At 39.3% G+C, this 18,214-nt stretch overlaps 2 long non-coding RNA genes across 3 annotated transcripts; both read left to right on the forward strand.

Moving 5' to 3' along the window:
• The first annotated feature begins 1,799 nt into the window (after positions 1–1,799).
• LOC108413177 lies at positions 1,800–9,592 on the forward strand. Of its 2 annotated transcripts, none has more exons than XR_001856738.2 (3): positions 1,800–1,965; positions 5,224–7,724; positions 7,895–9,592. It is a non-coding gene; the product is annotated as an uncharacterized LOC108413177 (long non-coding RNA). The 2 variants fall into 2 exon arrangements; XR_001856740.2 differs by lacking the exon at positions 1,800–1,965 and adding an exon at positions 1,972–3,237.
• Positions 9,593–11,068: 1,476 nt separating this feature from the next.
• LOC108413186 lies at positions 11,069–17,024 on the forward strand. The gene is made up of 3 exons (XR_001856741.2): positions 11,069–11,938; positions 14,757–16,448; positions 16,550–17,024. It is a non-coding gene; the product is annotated as an uncharacterized LOC108413186 (long non-coding RNA).
• Positions 17,025–18,214: the final 1,190 nt, after the last annotated feature.

An 18,214-nucleotide genomic window follows, 5' to 3' on the forward strand; every position in this document is an offset into this window, starting at 1 on the left:
GCTAGTAAAAAGGTTGGACCCCCTTTTGCCTTCAGAACTGCCTTAATTCTTCATGGCATACTTTCAACAAGGTGTTGGAATCATTCCTCAGAGATTTTGGTTGGTTATTTGAGGTACTGTTGCCTTTCTATCATCTCTAACCAGTCTGCCCATTCTCCTCTGACCTCTCACATCTACAAGGCATTTTCGTCCACACAACTGCCATTCACTGGATATTTTCTCTTTTTCGGTCCATTCTCTGTAAACCCTTGAGATGGTTGTGCGTGAAAATCCCAGTAGATCAGCAGTTTCTGAAATACTTGAGCGTCAAGAATGTTCTCTGTACTGGCACCCAGGTGGTGGAATGTACTCCCACTGGCTGTCCGAACAGCAGAGTCTCTTGCTGTCTTCAAACGCAGACTGAAGACTCATCTCTTTACACAGCACGTAAATGAGCATTGAACTATAAGCTGCACTTATTTTATTGTACTGCACTCTATATTGTAGTTTATTGTATTGTATCTTATTGTTATTGTATTCCATTGAATGTTTCTTTTTCTCTTGGTGTCTGCAGTGACATATTTGTTTCTAGCAGTATCTGAGCTCAGGACTGTCTTTTTCTCTAAGCTATTGGTAACTAGCAAAGATACTTTCTCTAGATTGACAAAGCACTTCTTGTAAGTCGCTCTGGATAAGAGTGTCTGCTAAATGCTGTAAATGTAAATGTAAATACTCAGACCAGCCCATCTGGCACCAACAACCACGCCACGTTCAAAGCCACTTAAATCACCTTTCTTCCCCCATTCTGATGCTCAGTTTGCACATCAGCAAGTTGTCTTGACCACCTCTACATGCCTAAATGCATTGAGTTGCGGCCATGTGATTGGCTGATTAGCTATTTGTGTAGTACCTAATAAAGTGGCCGGTGAGTGTGTGTGTATATATATATATACACATATACATATATCAAAAATCACTAACCTCCATTTTTTCCGGTTTTTGACATAGTTTGAAGATGCCTGTTGGCCTTTACATTGTGTGTAAATTTTATGATGAATGGACCCAAAGAAACAGCCAGAATCCATTGACTTACATTAAAAGTAGAGTATGTTTTTCCCTCTCCTGTAAAATTACCATTTTTAAAATTACCATTTTCTTCCAACAACAGCGATATGTAATATGTACATGATTACATGATGTATGTATGTGTGTGTGTGTGTGTGTGTGTGTGTGTGTGTGTGTGTGTGTGTGTGTGAGTGAGAGAGAGAGAGAGAGAGAGAGAGAGAGAGAGAGAGAGAGAGAGAGAGAGAGAGAGAGAGAGAGATGCGTTTGCTAGAACACGTGCCCTCTGATGTGTTACTTTCTGTCACAGATATAAGTTGCTAAGGTGGTGGGACCTAAGATGGAGGTCCACTAGAAGGGCATTCTAGCAGGTTTTGCCACCTGATTAACAAGCATAAGATTTTATCTTTCACACTTTATTTTCCTGGTGAAGGGTATTCTGTCAATACATCAGCTCTTATTATTCCACTCTATTACTGAACTTTTTTTCCTTTATAGTTAATGTTTTCTTGCTGTTATTATTTATATTCTATTTTGTCATATATTGATTTATTCATATTACTTTACTGTTATAACCACGTGAAGTTGCATTTAGAGTTACATTTTCATGTATGAAAATTAGAAATGGAAAATTATTATTATTGTTGTTGTTGTTATTGCTGCTAGTATTATTTCTAGACCTCCGCACTGTAGGTGGCAGTAATAGGACAACTGGTGTTAGGTATTTCAGAGAAAACCCAAAAGAAGCAGGAGTAGAAGTCGTGGCAGGAAACGCCCCCTAGCAGCGTTTCATGTTTTTGCGCACAGGCGCTGAGCGCTGCGCTGTGTGCGCTTAGACGCAGTGATTGTTTGAACGCTAACAGCTGTAAACACCTCAGTCCATCACCCGCCTGTTCCCTCTCACTGTGTATATTGCATTCTAGTGTAAGTATAGGCTGTTTTATTCTGCACGCTGTTATGCTGGGTCGTGTCTTGCGGTTAAGTTGCTGGTTTAGTTGCAGTGTTTGGTAACTGGGCCAGTAGGTCCCCCACATTTTGTATATTAAGTCCGTGCGCCTGCGGTTATTTGTATAATTAGCACATTTGAGTGTCTTTTCTGGGACTTTTGGTGGGGTCTCAGACTGGCAGGACAAGCACAAATGAACATGTGTTTTGAACGCGTTTATTTGGAGGAATCTATCTCGTGTTCACATGAAGGTGGAAAATCCAACAAACGAGTCCATCTCTTTTGCTTGTTTTGGGGCACTAGTGACTCTGTATGCTTTGTATGGGTTGCACAGGACGGATGCGCCGTAAGCTCACTATCCAGTCTTATATGCAGACGCTCAGTGTGACTGCGGGTTATTCCAGCCCAGCAGGAGATAACTCTTTTTGAGGAACTGAGTAAAGGGGCAAAATTGCCACAATAGATAATGTGAACATTGCTACATCTCTTATAAACATGCCTACTCACCTTCTATAGTGTTACAGTATGATTTCTTTCCCGTTAAAAGGCTCAGGAAAGCCCTTTCTGATTATGTATCTTGAAGGTGGGAGGAGCTTTTGAAAAACTACAATGCATGAGATCTGCCCTGGGCTGTATTTTTTCCCCCTGTCTAGCTGGTGAATGCAGTAGAAAGTCAGGTAGCTAACGTTAGTGTTAAGACCCCAAATATTCTGTATTTATTTAGAAGCCCCTGTGCTGTGGGGGATTACCCGTGGCTGTATGCTGTAGTGAGAAAAATTGATAGGTGAAACATAAAATGGATATAGAATCATTCATTCTTGAACAGGCCTGTTAACAAACTGAAGTAAGGTTTCTAATACTTGGCTAGAATATAACCTCCCAGCTACACTTGCCCTTGATTGGATCACCATTGTTGTAACATGATGGTGAGCATACTCAGTGAATGCACAAGAAGGAGCAATAAAGTCCAAAATGTGGCAAAGTACATCTGTTAGGTGTTAGTGAATGTTTAGTGTTTAAGTATGAAAATTGGTTCATGATGCTGAGATGGAACAGAACGGGAAGTTAAAAAAAAAAATTCTAGAATGAGTAGATCAGTGAAGGACGAGAAGATTCCTGGGAGAAAGACCACTACGAGAGAGGATAGACTTTTGGTCAGAAAGAGCAAGTCTGATCGTGATGAAGAAAAACCCTACCAATGGACAACATGGACCTTTAGATCAGGCAAAACATTATAAAGGCAATGTGAGGTGGGCATCAGTGCTGCTAGGGATACCTGTAAAACACTGAAGCATTAGTGCATGTTCTATGTTCACATTCATTTGATGAGCTTTTTTATTTTTTTGAACTATCATCTGTAGCTTTTGGAATGTTTTTACTATGAACTGACAGAGAAAGAATGATGTTGGTCTTTTCTGTTGAGTGATTTTTGACTTTTCCTGCCACTTTCCTCAATTAGATTAGAGTTGCTTGAGACTAAATTTGTCAGATCTGCCAAAGTACCATCAGAGTTAGCAATATGTTTATGTCAGCTATTCGTGTTCCCCACCCTCATATAAAGTGACTGCTCTCATTTTGCTTTGAGTCTCAGCCAAAACTCCCAGCAAGTAGATTATATAAGCTTTTCCAAGTTTGTAGCATAGATTCCTGTAGATTTATGTGCTAGCCACCAGATTGCTGGGCTTCATTTCTGAGAGTGTGATGGCTAGCAGTTCATTTTAACTGTAGGAATAAAGTGACACATTAGCTTAGTGTTACGTTAGCTACCACTCCTAACATTAAGGATCATATGGTTTCCCACCTGTCGTACTTTACGGGTGTGTCGCACGATACGACACAAGAGATTTCTCCACATTATCTGCAAATATGACTGTGCTAACTCAACTAGACCTTGGGTGGCCTTAGTTATAGAAGCTTGGCCTAGCAGTATAGTTTATGGATAGCACTCAGTGTACAAATTTCAGACATGTCAGACATGTATGTGATCTACCTGTCTTAATGAGTGCCTGAGTTCTCAAACATTAGCTGTAATATGTAACAATATCTCTACAATTACCATCAGAAAATTTGTTCACCATTTTGCATTTGTACTAACCATTCAGAGAGCGGCTGAGAAGAGTGAAGCGGTCTATTTTCCTGTAGGGAGGCTCTTGTTCTTCAAAATAAAATGTGTAGGACTGAACCACACTGATCCTGCCCTTTGCATGTGCTACTCTAGCATTGCTGGCTGTGCTGCTCATCACTGCTACTGTTTATGTTGCAAGGGAGGTGCCACTGTCAGTCATTATGTGATCTGACATGCCCTTACAGTTTTGAACAGGTAGCAGCTCAAAATGTTTGGAGCATTTATCTACACTTCCCTGCAAAAAAAAAAAAAAAAAAAAAAAAAAAGGACCAGGCTCAAAATGTGGCTTTTACTGATCTTTCTATATAGGGTCAGAGTCCAGATTTAAACCCTGTAGAAAATATTTGGTCTCCCATTAAACACGAACTGGCTTCGCAATGTTTTGCAACAGTGTGAAACCATCAATGCTAAGTGGAAAAATATTGACTCATCTTTCTGTAAAAGCAAGTTTACCTACAAGACTTCAACATTTAAAGAGATGGGAAAGGGAAAATAATTGCTATACTAAATTACTTTATGTAATTGTATCATGATTTAACTATTGAAAGATTTATGTTTTGAAATTTTGGGCTGGGCCCCTTTTTTGCATGGGAGTGTACTATTAAATTGTATTATTCTATTAGTATTTCTTGTATTTAATACCAGTAAACACTTTTTCTAGAGTGTATTTTTACTATTAAAACAATATTTTAAACACTAAAAACCATGTTGACATCCCCTTTCATCCTCTTACAGTACTCAGTAATGAGTTTGGATGAGGGAGTTTTGGGGCTGAACAGTGTTTTTCATGACGATGCATTTATTGTGCACTTGAGGAACCAAACATTTAGATGATGCTGAACTACTGTTTTGCATGTCCGCATTGATCTTACCTTTTTTTTTTTAAAGGTCAGTTTTGATTTTACTGCATTTGTAACTGTTCATCCAAATTTCTGCATTTTATAAATGTTTACTAGGGGTGCAACAATACTTAATAATTAATAAAATGTTAATTGTCCATGATGCATTGTCATCATGGACAACTAACAAATCAGCTTTTTACGGCTTAATTTTGTCATTTAGTTGTCAGAACTTGAGGAGGAGCTTTCTCATTTGTGTTCTTTCTCCTCAGGTCCTTTGTGTCGACACTCATCTCTGTTGTGATGGCATCAGTGTATTATTTGACATCTTTCTAGAAGATACAGAACCAGTCAAAAGTTTCAATACCCCTGACTGTATGATGAATTATGCTTCAACTATAAACCTGCATAGAATGGCTTAATTTTGGTGTTTAGTGGATAAACAAAAGAGAAAAAAAAATGTAAGAACATTTTAGACCTCCATGATATGGACAACAAAAGCAAGAGGATTTCCCTCTGAAGCCCTGATTAGTTATGCTTGAATTGTACTGTGTATTACAGTATTGGAAGACCAAGTGTCTTTGTTATCTGTCCTACAAGTGAATTATCATGTTACCCTTTAACCGTTAATCTTTCCTTAGCAGTTACTAAAACTAACGAGGGTTCGTTTCTATAAATACACTTAATAATATAATAGAAACATAAGCAGCAAAAATCCATCGTTGACACTCTGAATGTAAAGGGAACAAAAAATGGCAAAACGCACTCAGTTAAGCAGAGAAAAAAGAGAGTCTGTAATTACATTAAGAAAGGAAGGCCAAACATTAAGACAAATTGCAAAAGCGTTGCAAGTCTCTGTAAGCGCTGTGGCTAAGACCATCAAACGAGTTGAAGAAACTGGTACTCATGAAGACCGAGCGAGGTCAGGGAGGCCAAAGGTGACATCAGAATCGGAAAACAAGTTTATTCGAGTCATAAGCCTACGAGATGGTCAATTAAGTGCCCCTAAAATACAAGCTCAGCTCAATGCCACTAGAACATCAGTTGTATCAATATCAACGATCCAAAGAAGACTGCGTGAAGCTGGCTTAGCTAGAGGGCAGAAACCCAGAAAGAGAACTGCTCAGGCCAAAACAGCCGAGAAAGTAGAGAACCGCAACATGGAAGTCGAGTCCACTGTATAGATTAGCTATCAAAAGTTTGGACACGCCTGACTGAATGCATGTCTTTGAAAATTGAAGACATTTTGATCTAAAGGCTTATGCTAAAATTCTTAATGATTTCTAAATTATTTTGATCTTGGGTGGCTCTTCATGAAGCTAATTGAGAAAATGTCAAGACATTTACATTTATGGCATTTAGCAGACACAGTGTGCAAAGCTGCATCAAAGCAAAAGGGGGCTGCTCTGAAGAATGTTTCAGAGGATAGTTTTGATTTTGTTTACGTTTGGTCTCCACCTAATTTCATGTGTGTAGTTTATAGTGACAGTTCACAGCTTCACTATAAGTTCTATATGGAACATTCAAATGAAGGAAAATTTATCTATAAAGGGGTGTGTCCAAACCTTTTGACTAGCACCTACAGACATAGAATGAGTGTGTGAGCATGTTCTACAGTTGCTGTTCCCACATGTAGCCCTTCTTCACTGACAAGGCGCCACTGCTGTTTTTTTTTTTTTGTTATTTTTAAGCTCAGTTTAGGTTTTTTAGCATGTCTTGTATTTCTGTGTACACATTGGCTTTCCTTTGAAAACTTTATTTATTTTATATATATATATTTTTTTTTCTTTTTAGATATTTCTTCCACAAATCACTGGGGATTATGCTGTTTTCACTCATTTGGAAAATTATATAGCTTAGTAACATTACTTAAGTGAACTGTTCACAAAGTCAGCATTCAACACAATGTTAACAAACCATGTGGCTGCACTTAGTAATCGGGGCTTAGTAAATATGTTGCTCTCTCAAAGTTACTTTTAACAGTAACGGTTTCCAGAATAGAATAGAACTGAAGACATAATTGAACTCCAGTAAAAACAAAAATAGTATTTTATTACAAAACAAAATTTTAAAATACTCATTTTTTTTCTTTTGAAAATAGTAGATCAACTCTTGATCAGTTTTACTCCCAGGCCAGCAGATTTTATGAGGCCAGAATTTGGCCAGCTAAGAACCTTTTTGTTTGTTTGAGCTTAGGCCCTGGTACATTTGTTGGTGAAAAAGAGGTAGGAGCGCAATGACTTTGGTGGTTAAAGGCATTTTTCAGTGAACATGGTTATTATATCGTACTTCAGACAGGGTCATCCTGTTTCATAAGGATCTGTGCTTTCTGGGTGCTCCTTTTGTCTTGATCATGCTGAAAACACAAAATACACCTCAAAATTAAATAATAGCTTACTAGTCTGGCAAAGAAAGAATGTGGAGAATAACTTAAAGTAATGACCTGGCCTGCCTGGTTTCCAGACTGCAATATCCAGTATCATTTTTCAACTGAATGCAAAAGGTGCCTTTTCCAAGATGAAGGCACAGTTTTCAATGCCGTTTTCACCATTTTGAATACCTCTGATGATTTCTATACTGTACAAAGTTTAAAGTAAACTTAAAACTTACACTGTACAATATCTAGCAAGTGTACTTTTGACTGGTACTGTACTGTCATGCTTCTTGAAGTAGACAGCCACGTCTTTGAGTTCATGCTTTGGCCAGGATGATGGAAGCCTTTGTTATGGGCCCGCTGTAGCTGTCTCTTAGAAAACTACAGATGACATCAAAGGTAAGTTTATTCAATTAATTTACTCACTTAATACTTTTAATTTGTACTCTCATATACAAGATCTGTTAGGTAGCATTCTTGTTTAACACATTCATTACGTGACTTTCTCATCTCCTTCAAAGGATGTTGTGTAAGTGCTACTTTGGGTTTTTTTTTTTCTTCTTCTTCAGAGAATGCCTTCAGAGCTTTGGACTCATTGACAATTCCCTTGAGGAAGTCTCTCTGGGGTCCCGTATAAAGACTGATTCTTAGCATTCCATTCTGAAAATGCCCTCTCAGTCTGTCTACGTCCCTTTCCAACATATACTTTCACAAGTCTTTCACAGTCCGCACTGTTGCTAAGCAGAATTCTGGTCAACCTTTGCATCCACTATCTTCACTAACTACCCTGGTAGATCAGGTATGGCTGAACTAGTCTCTTGTGTGTTGAGATGGAGATTAAGTCTGAAACATCTTCTCCAGTTCCTTTCTCCCTGCTCTTTCTCAAGATCGGTGTAGAAGAACCACTTTAGGAAGATGGAAACAGTTGCTATGTGGCACAGGCAGAAGAAGCAGAGTAGAGAGATCTGTTGTCAGAGTACATGGAGGTGAAGCAAAGCAACAGGGAGCTAGTGGTGAAAACCTGACCTGCTGGACAAGGTTTATGGAGCAAGAGAACCCAAAATGGTCCAGCCTGTAACATGAAGAATAGGAGCTCAGCCAGAGCCCCTTGTAGACCTCTCACCCTTTGTGGTTCACCCCTGGGCACAGAGAGGAAAAAAGGAGTTTATTTCTCTTTTATCTGAAAGTTAACTTTGATGTTCCAGCAATGGACAACATCAGGAGCCCAGTTCACTGAATTAAGGACATCTAAAATAAGTACATCAGGCAAGTGGCATTCAATGACAGAGTTTACCACAAAGCCTAAAATGTCTAAAAAGACATTTTGCCTCACACATTTAAAACTGGGAAGTTCACAAGACACCAATAGCATACTGAGACATAAAATATGTGATTTGTATGATGTTTGTACACTTCATGAATGTGTATTGCATCTGATTTGTTGGACTGTGTATGACATTCTTTAGCTGTGTCAGTTGGTGTCATGCATGGTAAAGTCATTTTTAGAAAAGGTTTCATGAATGTAAAACACCACAGTTTCATGATTTGGATGTTTCCTTATGTTGCCTCCAAGGAATACTGTCTAGGAAGTGTGAACAAGAATTTCAGAATTCGTCTTTGAGTTGTGAATTGGATTTCCAGCCACCGTTCCTTCAAAAGCTTCAAATATCTGACTTCAGTCATGTGGACTGTCTGTTTGATCGCCACTGATAGCTTGTGGACAGTTGAGTCATAAGACTTTCTCCACAAACTCTAGACAAGCAGACTTGACTGAAGACATGGCCTTTGCCGCACACCATCTTGGACATAACTATGTAGGTTTTCTGCTTACCTTCTGCCTTCTCCAAAGTTAGCATGTCTGGCTATGTAAGTGTCTTGTTAAATGTGTCTACTACAGCTTAGCTGATTTTCTGTCTCAGAATCTGCTGCTGTTGTTTGCCCGTTTAAACCTTTAGATCAGGGGTGTCCAGTCTTATGTACAAATGACCAGTGTGGCTGTAGGCTTTCACACCAACAAAGCAGGAGGTTACCACTTGCAAAGACTCTTTGCAGATTGGACACCCCTGTTTTAAATCATCTGAATCACATAGGCCTGAACTGTCTCTTAATTCATGATCGTGTTAATTTAATATTTTGCCATCCAGTTTCACACTGTTGCTGTTACTTCACTGTATCATCTTCTGTCTCCCTGTCTTTGTGTTTATTCTTATATACTGTATTCTGTTTTGCTATGTATTCTTATTATTAAAGTTTGTGTGTTTTCATTACGTGTTTCTCTCCTGAAATGAGTTCTGCCAGACCTATAGAGAAATTCATCACATTTTTTTTCACTATTCCAAGTTTTACTATTTTTTAAAATTAATTATTTTTATTTATTTTTTTTAGATTGTGTTACTTAAGTGGACATATTCTTATTAAAGGGCCCATTTCCAACATTTATTATGAATTTCTCCAATGTTCACTCTGTGTTTGTTTTTAATATTCAAAACAGTCATCATTTTTTATCCTTTTAACACATTTTCCCACCTTGCTTTAACTCTGACAGGAAACTATATATATATATATATATATATATATATATATATATATATATATATATATATATATATATATATATATATAAACCTCAGATCTGATTGGCTTTCTCAATAAAGCAGTCCAGGCTGAAACACTCTTTATAACTTCAGTGTGAATGGGTGAGGCTAAGCTACTACAGTTGGAAAGGCAGTTACATGTAAATATGTTGGTTTTTGTGACATCACAGAAACAGTGAGTTCAACATCTTTTGCAGCGTTGATACAGGAGTGAACTGCATGTTTTAAAACTTTAACAGTGTTTCCTTATTGTATCGGACTTTAAAAAATGTAAGAAAATTTAGTTTTCCATGTTTTGGGCTTTTTATTTATAATTTTGAAAATCTCAATATGAATAATTTACCACATAATTCCTTTTGGTGTGCTAATTGTGTATGTGTGTGATGAACATTGTAAAAATGGTATGGAGAGGAGAGAGATATCCATCCATCCATCCATCCATCCATTTTCTAAGCCGCTTCTCCGTCAGGGTCGCGGGGAGAAGAGAGATATTATGAATATAATTCATAATATATTTGTTTTTAAATGTTAGATCTTTAATATAGATATATTGACTTTTCAACATACAGTCTTTGAAAGACAAAAATGCACAGCTCTAATAAGAAAATATAGAAATATTTTCTCTAGTTACTCAATAGAGGGCATGACAGCTGTTGTTTTGAAGATGTGTAAGAACCCTTGATTAAATAAAGAACTAGTAAACACGTGTCTATAATACATGTAGACTATGTAGCCTAATATATGCACAATTCAGAATAAATATCAATATGGTCAAGGAAGTGAAGGTTCTGTCTGGGTCCCCTCTTTGCTATAGTAACAGCCTCTATTCTTCTGAGAAGACTTTACACTAGATGTGGAACCCAGCTGTGAGGACTTGATTGCATTAAAGTAGATTAGATTAAGTGACCCTTATTAGTTCCATAAGGGGGAAATTTCACCTCCGCATTTAACCCATCCGTGAAGTGAAACACCACATACACTCTAGTGAACACACCCACACACATTAGGGGGCAGTGAGCACACATGCCCGGAGCGGTGCGCAGCCCTATCCGCAGCACCGGGGGAGCAGTTGGAGGTAAGCTGTCTTGCTCAAGGACATCTCATGTGCTGTTGGTTCTGGGGATCGAACCGGCGAACTTTCCGGTCACGAGGCTGGCTCCGTAACCTCCAGCCCACGACTTCCCCCATTCAGCACTTTAGTGCCTTCCTACAACCACTTTAACTCAATAATGAGCTGTCAGAGAGCTGATAAGCTGGGTCAGGTGTGTTGGGAGCAAGGAAAACGTGCAGGGCAGTGGAGATCCAGGACCAGGGTTAAGAAACACTTCTCTAGTCGAAGCTTGGCATTGGTCATGGAGATATACCAACGTGCAGAGCGCTCCAGTCCTGATCAAACACCCAATACAGGTAATGTAGACCCTCAGAGGCATCTGAATTTTAGAGACTGGTGTGGGAACAAGATCCTAATGTGTGACTATGACATGGTAAGTCCTGGCCATGCATTAGTATCTCGTTCGCACGCGTTAAAACAGTGTGACCACACTTTATTTATATAGGATCTCACCAGCAGGGCTCAGTGGTACTATGTGTCTACACATCCTTTATAATGAGCGAATATAGAAATAATGTGTGGCCATGACTTAGTAAGCCATAGCAGCGAGATCCTAATAGGTGGCCATGACTTAAAAAGTTAAGTTGTGGCCACGCATTAATTTTGTTTATACGAGATGGAGCAGGGCTCCGTATTCACAGGGTATTTGTGAAACAGTGCTTCACATCCGAGGCTATTCTAAACCTCCGCTCTGTAGGTGGCAGTACTAGGCCAACTGGCGTTCAGTCCGCCTCTGAACCCAAAAGAAGCCGCAGTCGTGGCAGGACTGGTCCTCGAGCAGCGGTGTTATTTATTCACGCGCTTTGTTCTCCGCGCGCAGGAGCGATGCTCATTTGAACATTTGCAGCTTTAACGGCTGCCGGCGGCTCCGTACACGCGCTGGCTCACTGTGTACATCGCCTAATAGTGTAAGTATGTTATATTATGCACCTTTTTATTTTGTGCTTTCAATGATTAGTTTGGTCAAAGAGTCTAACGAATGTACACAGTTTTCTTCTTATCCCAAATACAGTCGATAAAGCCCTATGTTAGCCACCTGAGGTGCTGGCATATCTAGTTCTCTGGAGCTACGAGGCTAATGTGGCTAAAAAGTAAAGGGAGCAGCAGGTGTTAAATAAATAAATAAACTGGGCCGTGGCTCGCCGGAGTGCACCTCTGGTTTATGGGAGAGGTCCCACAGTTTTGTGGAAATGTAGCTAAGTAACAGTTAATAAGTGTTGGAGAAATCAGTTGAACTATTTGGTGTTGTAAACCGTGCCGAGAGACCAATACCTTACACAGCTCCATCCCCATCGCCGCCTCCCTTTGTGTGTTTATTAACTCATTGTTTTTATTAATAGACATGTGGCCTTTCCCAAATCGCCCCCTACTGATTTAATCAGTTGGTCCCAGTCTTCAGCAAAAGATCATGTGAGCTCCACCTTTATTGGAATGATAACCCGCAGCCACACCAGACCTGTGCTGATAAGATTGGACTGTCCTGGTTTTCAGCAAGAGACCTTGAGAATTAAAGGCCTGCATTTGGTACAAACTTATGTGGTGCACAGGTTAAACATGTACCACACTCAGCGAAAGCTGTGGTTTTGTGTACTTTGTCCACGTGCTCATGTGCTTGCCATTAAGTATTCATCTGTGACCCACTTTTCTAATGTGCAAGGGGTGTAAAGGCACAGTGAGCATCACAGTAAACATGCCCTTTGCTGAAACCATGTCAGAGCAGTTTTAGGCTGAAGGCATTATTATTATGCATTATGTGAAGGTACTGTTTTGCCAACTGCTTGGTAAATACAAACAAAAGGCGTACTTGTACATGACTTGTTTTATATAGATAAAGATTTTTTTTACTGCCTTTTCCATGACATCAGTACTCAGTACTGAGAATAACTCATAATTTAAACCGTTATTCCCACACTGTTGGCACCTGTGAAAGAAGTAGGCCTCTCTGACCTCCTGCACTCATGCTTATACCCAGCCTATTAGCACGGTGCAAATCTTAGTAAGACTATTAATGTTTTAAAACACTGCAGAAAGCAGAAGATTTTAAATAAATTGAAGTTCCACTTTAACAATTCACCACAGTTTGAGGCTAGTGTATGATGTAGGCATGCCGTTTGGGTGGTGCTAGTTGGTGGTCATATGCTTCCATGACTTGTAGCTAAACTAAACTAGCTAACTTGTAGCTTCACTGCAAAACAAATGAAGCAAATTTCAGGTTCCAAATTTGTTTTGGCTGATTAATTACATTTGTGGTAAGAGTAATATTTGTGTAAAACGCCAGCCCTAACCCAGTGATTAGTAACTAGCTGGACCAGGAGATCAACATTTAAGCAGTTATTTTGTGTGTAGTTTTTAGATGGTGTTGCAGATCTTTTCACAAATACCTACACTAGATTTCCAGAAGTATTCGCTCATCTACCTTCACACGCATATGAAATTGAGTGAGATCCTGTTCTTAGTCCATAGGGTTTAATATGATGTCGCCCCACCCTTTGCAGCTATAACAGCTTCAACTCTTCTGGGAAGGTTTTCCACAAGGTTTAGGAGTGTGTTTATGGGAATTCTTGACAATTCTTCCAGAAGTGCATTTGTGAGGTCAAACCCTGTTGACGAGAAGGCCTGGCTCGCAGTCTTTGCACTAATTCATCCCAAAGGTGCTCTTTTAGTTTGAGGTCAGGACTCTGTACAGGCCGAGCAAGTCCTTCTACACCAAACTCACTCATCTGTGTCTTTATGGACCTTGCTTTGTGCACTGGTGTGCAGTCATGTTGGAACAGAAAGGAGCCATCCCCAAACTGTTCCCACAAAGTTTGGAACATGAACCTGTCCAAAATCTCTTGGTCTGCTGAGGCTTTGAGTTCCTTTCACCAGAACTAAGGGGCCGAGCCCAAATCCTGAAAATCAACCCCACGCCATAATCCCCCCTCCACCAAACTTTACACTTCACTGCACAATGCAGTCAGACAAGTACCGTTCTCCTGGCAACTGCCAAACCCAGACTCATCCATCGGGTTGCCAGATGGAGAAGCATGATTAGTCACTTCAGAGAACACATCTCCACTGCTCTAGAGTCCAGCGGCAGCACTTTACAGCACTGCATTCAACGCTTTGCATTGTGCTTAGTGATTTAAGGCTTGGATGCAGCTGCTCAGCCTTGGAAACTCATTTCATGAAGCTCTCTACGCTGTTCTTGAGCTAATCTGAAGGTCACATGAAGTTTGGACGTCTGTAGCCATTGAGTCTGCAGAAAGTTGGCAACCTCTGTGCACTATGTGCCTCAGCATCCACTGATCCAGCGCTGTCATTTTGCTTGGCCGACCACTTCATGGCTGAGTTGCTGTCGTTCCCAATCATTTCCACTTTGTTATAATACCACTGACAGTTGACTGTGGAATATTTAGTAGCCAGGAAATTTCATGATTGGACTTGTTGCACAGGTGGCATTCTATCATGGCAATGATATTCTATCATGGCAATGAATTCACTGAGCTCCTGAGAGTGGCCCATTCTTTGACAAATATTTGTAGTAGTCTGTGTGCCTAGGTGCTTGGTTTTATACACCCGTGGCCATGAAAGTGATTGGAACACCTCATTTCAATTATTTGGATGGGTGACTAAATACTTTTGGAAATATAGTGTATGAGGTGCACATAAAGAACAAAAGGGTGCCAGTAGAAATGGACATTTGAGAGTTAAGAAATGTCGCCACTTGTGTTCTTTTCCCCTCAGGTTCTTTGTTCCAACCTTCATTTCTCTGCTGTGATGACATCAGATTATTGTTCCATGGCTTTGTTCTGGAAAATACAGTACCAGTCAAAAATTCCTTACCCATAATCAAGTTATTATAGCTTAAACTAGAAACCTGCATATAATCACTTAATTTCATTGTGTGTTTAAATGAGCAGATAATAACAGAGTTAAAAATTAAATATGGTAAATTTCTCTGAAAGCAAGGGGATTTCCCCTTGAAGCTCCAAAAAGAAACAGTGGCATTTGCCTTTCTTAAATCGTTTCCAAGTTATCTGGCTGTTACTATACAAGGTGAAGGTTCACTGCTAAAAATATCCACTGCATAAACACACCACTGACAATCCTGAATGTGAAGGAAGAGAAAATGGCAAAACATGCTCAGTTAAGCCGTGAAAAAAGGGAGTCTATAATTAAGTTAAGAAAGGAAGGTCAGTCTTTAAGGAAAATAGCAAAAACACTGCAAGTGTCTGTGAATGCTGTATCCAAGACTATCAAACGAGTTGAAGAAACAGGTACTCATGAGGACCGAGCAAGGTCAGGGAGGCCAAAAGTGACCTCAGAATCAGAGAACAAGTTTATTCGAGTCACATATGAGCAAAATGGTGACTTGACTGCCCCTCAAATACAAGCACAGTTAAATGCAACTAGAAAAACAGAAGTTTCAATATCAACAATCCAAAGAAGATTGCGTGAAGCTGGTTTATCTAGAGGGCAGAAGCCAAGAAAGACTTCTTCGGGTCAAAACAGTACAGAAGCTAGAAAGCGGAGGAGTGAAAATTCCCATTCTTAGCAAATATTTGGGTTTACCATATGCAGTACCTGTCAAACATTTGGACTGAAGGATTTAAAAAAAAATATTAGACATTGAAATATGTATGCTTAAATTCTTGAAATGTGTGTCAAATATTGGACTTGCCAATAGTGTAAAGGAATGTTAGAAGAATCTAGCATTTTTTTGGTTATCGCATATTTCCATAGAAATTCATAGTTTTGATGATTTCTAGTAAAAGTACTAGAACGTGTTTCTAATAGGAAGTGTGTCCAATCTATTGACTTTTATCCATGTTTAGAAGACATACAGAGGGTGTGGGTGAGCATAAGTTTTCCAGGTGCGGTTCCCAGGCAGTGCTGTGGTCTACAGTTTGTTCACTGTTTAGAATTGTTACTGTGGAGTTTTATTCTACAGAAAGATGATCATATACCTCTCATTTCTGCCATTTCATCAGGAATGTGGTTTGCAGAGTTGTGGGTAATTGTTTATTCTTCAGCATAACAGCCTGAAAGGCACCTTAAAACTGAGCAACAACTGGCCCACAAAGAAAGAAAGTGAAGAATAACTCAAAGTAATGACCTGACCTGCCTGCCTCCTAATTTCAACACCATAGCACTTGTAAATTGAGTGCCTCATGTATCTGAAACTCTTAAGGCAAAGGAATCAACTTAATGACAGCTTTCAGTATTTTGAACACTATTTTGAGAATGTGGATACTGTAACGTGTTTTCACATTTACCAAAAATTACATTTTTGAAAAACCTTACTAGTTTTCAGCAAGTGTACTTTTGACTGGCACTGTAGTTTGAACCCCTTTTGAGTTCATGCTTTGGTCAGGCTAATGGAAGCCTTTCTTTGGGGTCTGCTGCGTCATAGAGACTGCACCAGTGATTTCAAAGGTAAGATCAAGCAATGTGTCATGCAGTGGTTAAATTTATCGTCTCCTATGTTCCTCCTATGGATCTGTCAGTTAGCGTTTTTCCCTCTTTCTTCTTCACAGGATGCTTTCGGAGGTTTGGACCCTATGGATAAAGAATAAAGTGACCAGAGTGAATATAACTGATTGGCCCCTGTGGTTCATCCAGTTTTCTTAAGGAATTCAAAGCCTCGTTCTTGGCACCACTTCAAACTGTCTACATCGCTAGCCATTCCAGTTTCTTCCTGTTCCTTGAACAAGCTAAGGAAGATCGGAAAGCTGCCACATGGTATAGGCAGAAGCAAAGCAAGCAACTCTTCTCAGTGTGCACAAATGTGAAGCCCAGGACTTCATATGGTTATGATATATGGTAGGACTTCAAGGCATATGATTCTGACAGACTTACAGAATGGACCAGAGATATGTTTATTGGGCTTTGAATGATGAGCATTGTTTGAAGCATATACTACAGATTGATTTTTATAATCTGTTTTTGCCTGTTGGTCTTTATGTTCACATTTTTTTGTGAAATGCCAAATACATGCTTTCCAAAAATGAACAATTTCTGGACAGTTTTGTCTTTACATTAAGGTTTATCACAGTGCCCATGGAGTGTGTTAACATTTTTCAAAACTACATGGACCAAGAATATAAACAAATTGTAGAGCCCACCAATTCTGGTTTATTTACAGCCAGATTGGCCATTTGGCCATGCTTGTCAATTGAAAACATGAATCAAAAAAGTCCAACTGAAAGTAAGAGGCAGCTGACTATTTAACACAATGTCATACAGATTTATGCAATAGGACATTTTGTTACTAGTGTAGCAGAAGCATATAGATCCCTAGCTCACATTAATAATGCAACACAGATCAACCAAAAATAAAAATGATAAATTGATTGGAGCAAAAATTGACCAGTTCTGATTTTGGCCAGTCACGCATCCCTAAATTTCAGGTTGATTTGGTTCTTCACATTCTCCTTGAACAAGTAGTTTTCAGGTGCTGAGTTTCAACCATTTCAAAGGGTTTTGCAGTTTCATGTGTGTCTTCAGTCATGTAAGAAGAGCATCTCTGCTCCTGTGAAGCTGCTTGACACAGCCAAAAGTCTTCAAAGCTGCATTAAAGCAAAGTGGACTACTTAACGAATTCAAATGTGAGTTTTAATATGCCATGTTTTTTTGGTCACTGTATTATTCTGTACTATCATTTCCTAATTTCATAGTATTTTCTTCACTCTTGATTTACAGCTTATATTCCATCTCACCCTTTTTTTCTGCGGGTTGTATGTTTTACTGCACTTGGACAGTGTGGTATAGCATATTTACAGATTTTATTTTGTTTGTTTGTTTATATAGACATTTCTACAATTGTGTTCTGGACTGAATTTGGTTTCTCCTAGAATCTGTTGGAGCCACTTTTATTTGCTTTTTACTTCATTATTTTTGTATTTATGTATTAAGTTTACCTCCCCATTTTCAAAAGAATTCAATTTATGTGTTTGAATTAAGGGCAGTGCAGTGGCTAGTGCTGTCGCCTGACAGCAAGAAGTCCTTTCTGTGTGGAGTTTGCATGTTCTCCCCATGTCTGCGGGGGTTTCCTCCAGGTTCTCCGGTTTCCTCTCACAGTCCAAAGACATGCAGTCAGGCCAATTGGACATGGTATATTGACTATAGGTGTTAGTAAATGTGTATGTTTGTCTGTCCGCCTTGCAATGGACTGGTGACCTGTCCAGGGAGTATCCAGCCTT

Source organism: Pygocentrus nattereri, chromosome 14 (assembly GCF_015220715.1).
Source record: "Pygocentrus nattereri isolate fPygNat1 chromosome 14, fPygNat1.pri, whole genome shotgun sequence".
Lineage (NCBI taxonomy): Eukaryota > Metazoa > Chordata > Actinopteri > Characiformes > Serrasalmidae > Pygocentrus > Pygocentrus nattereri.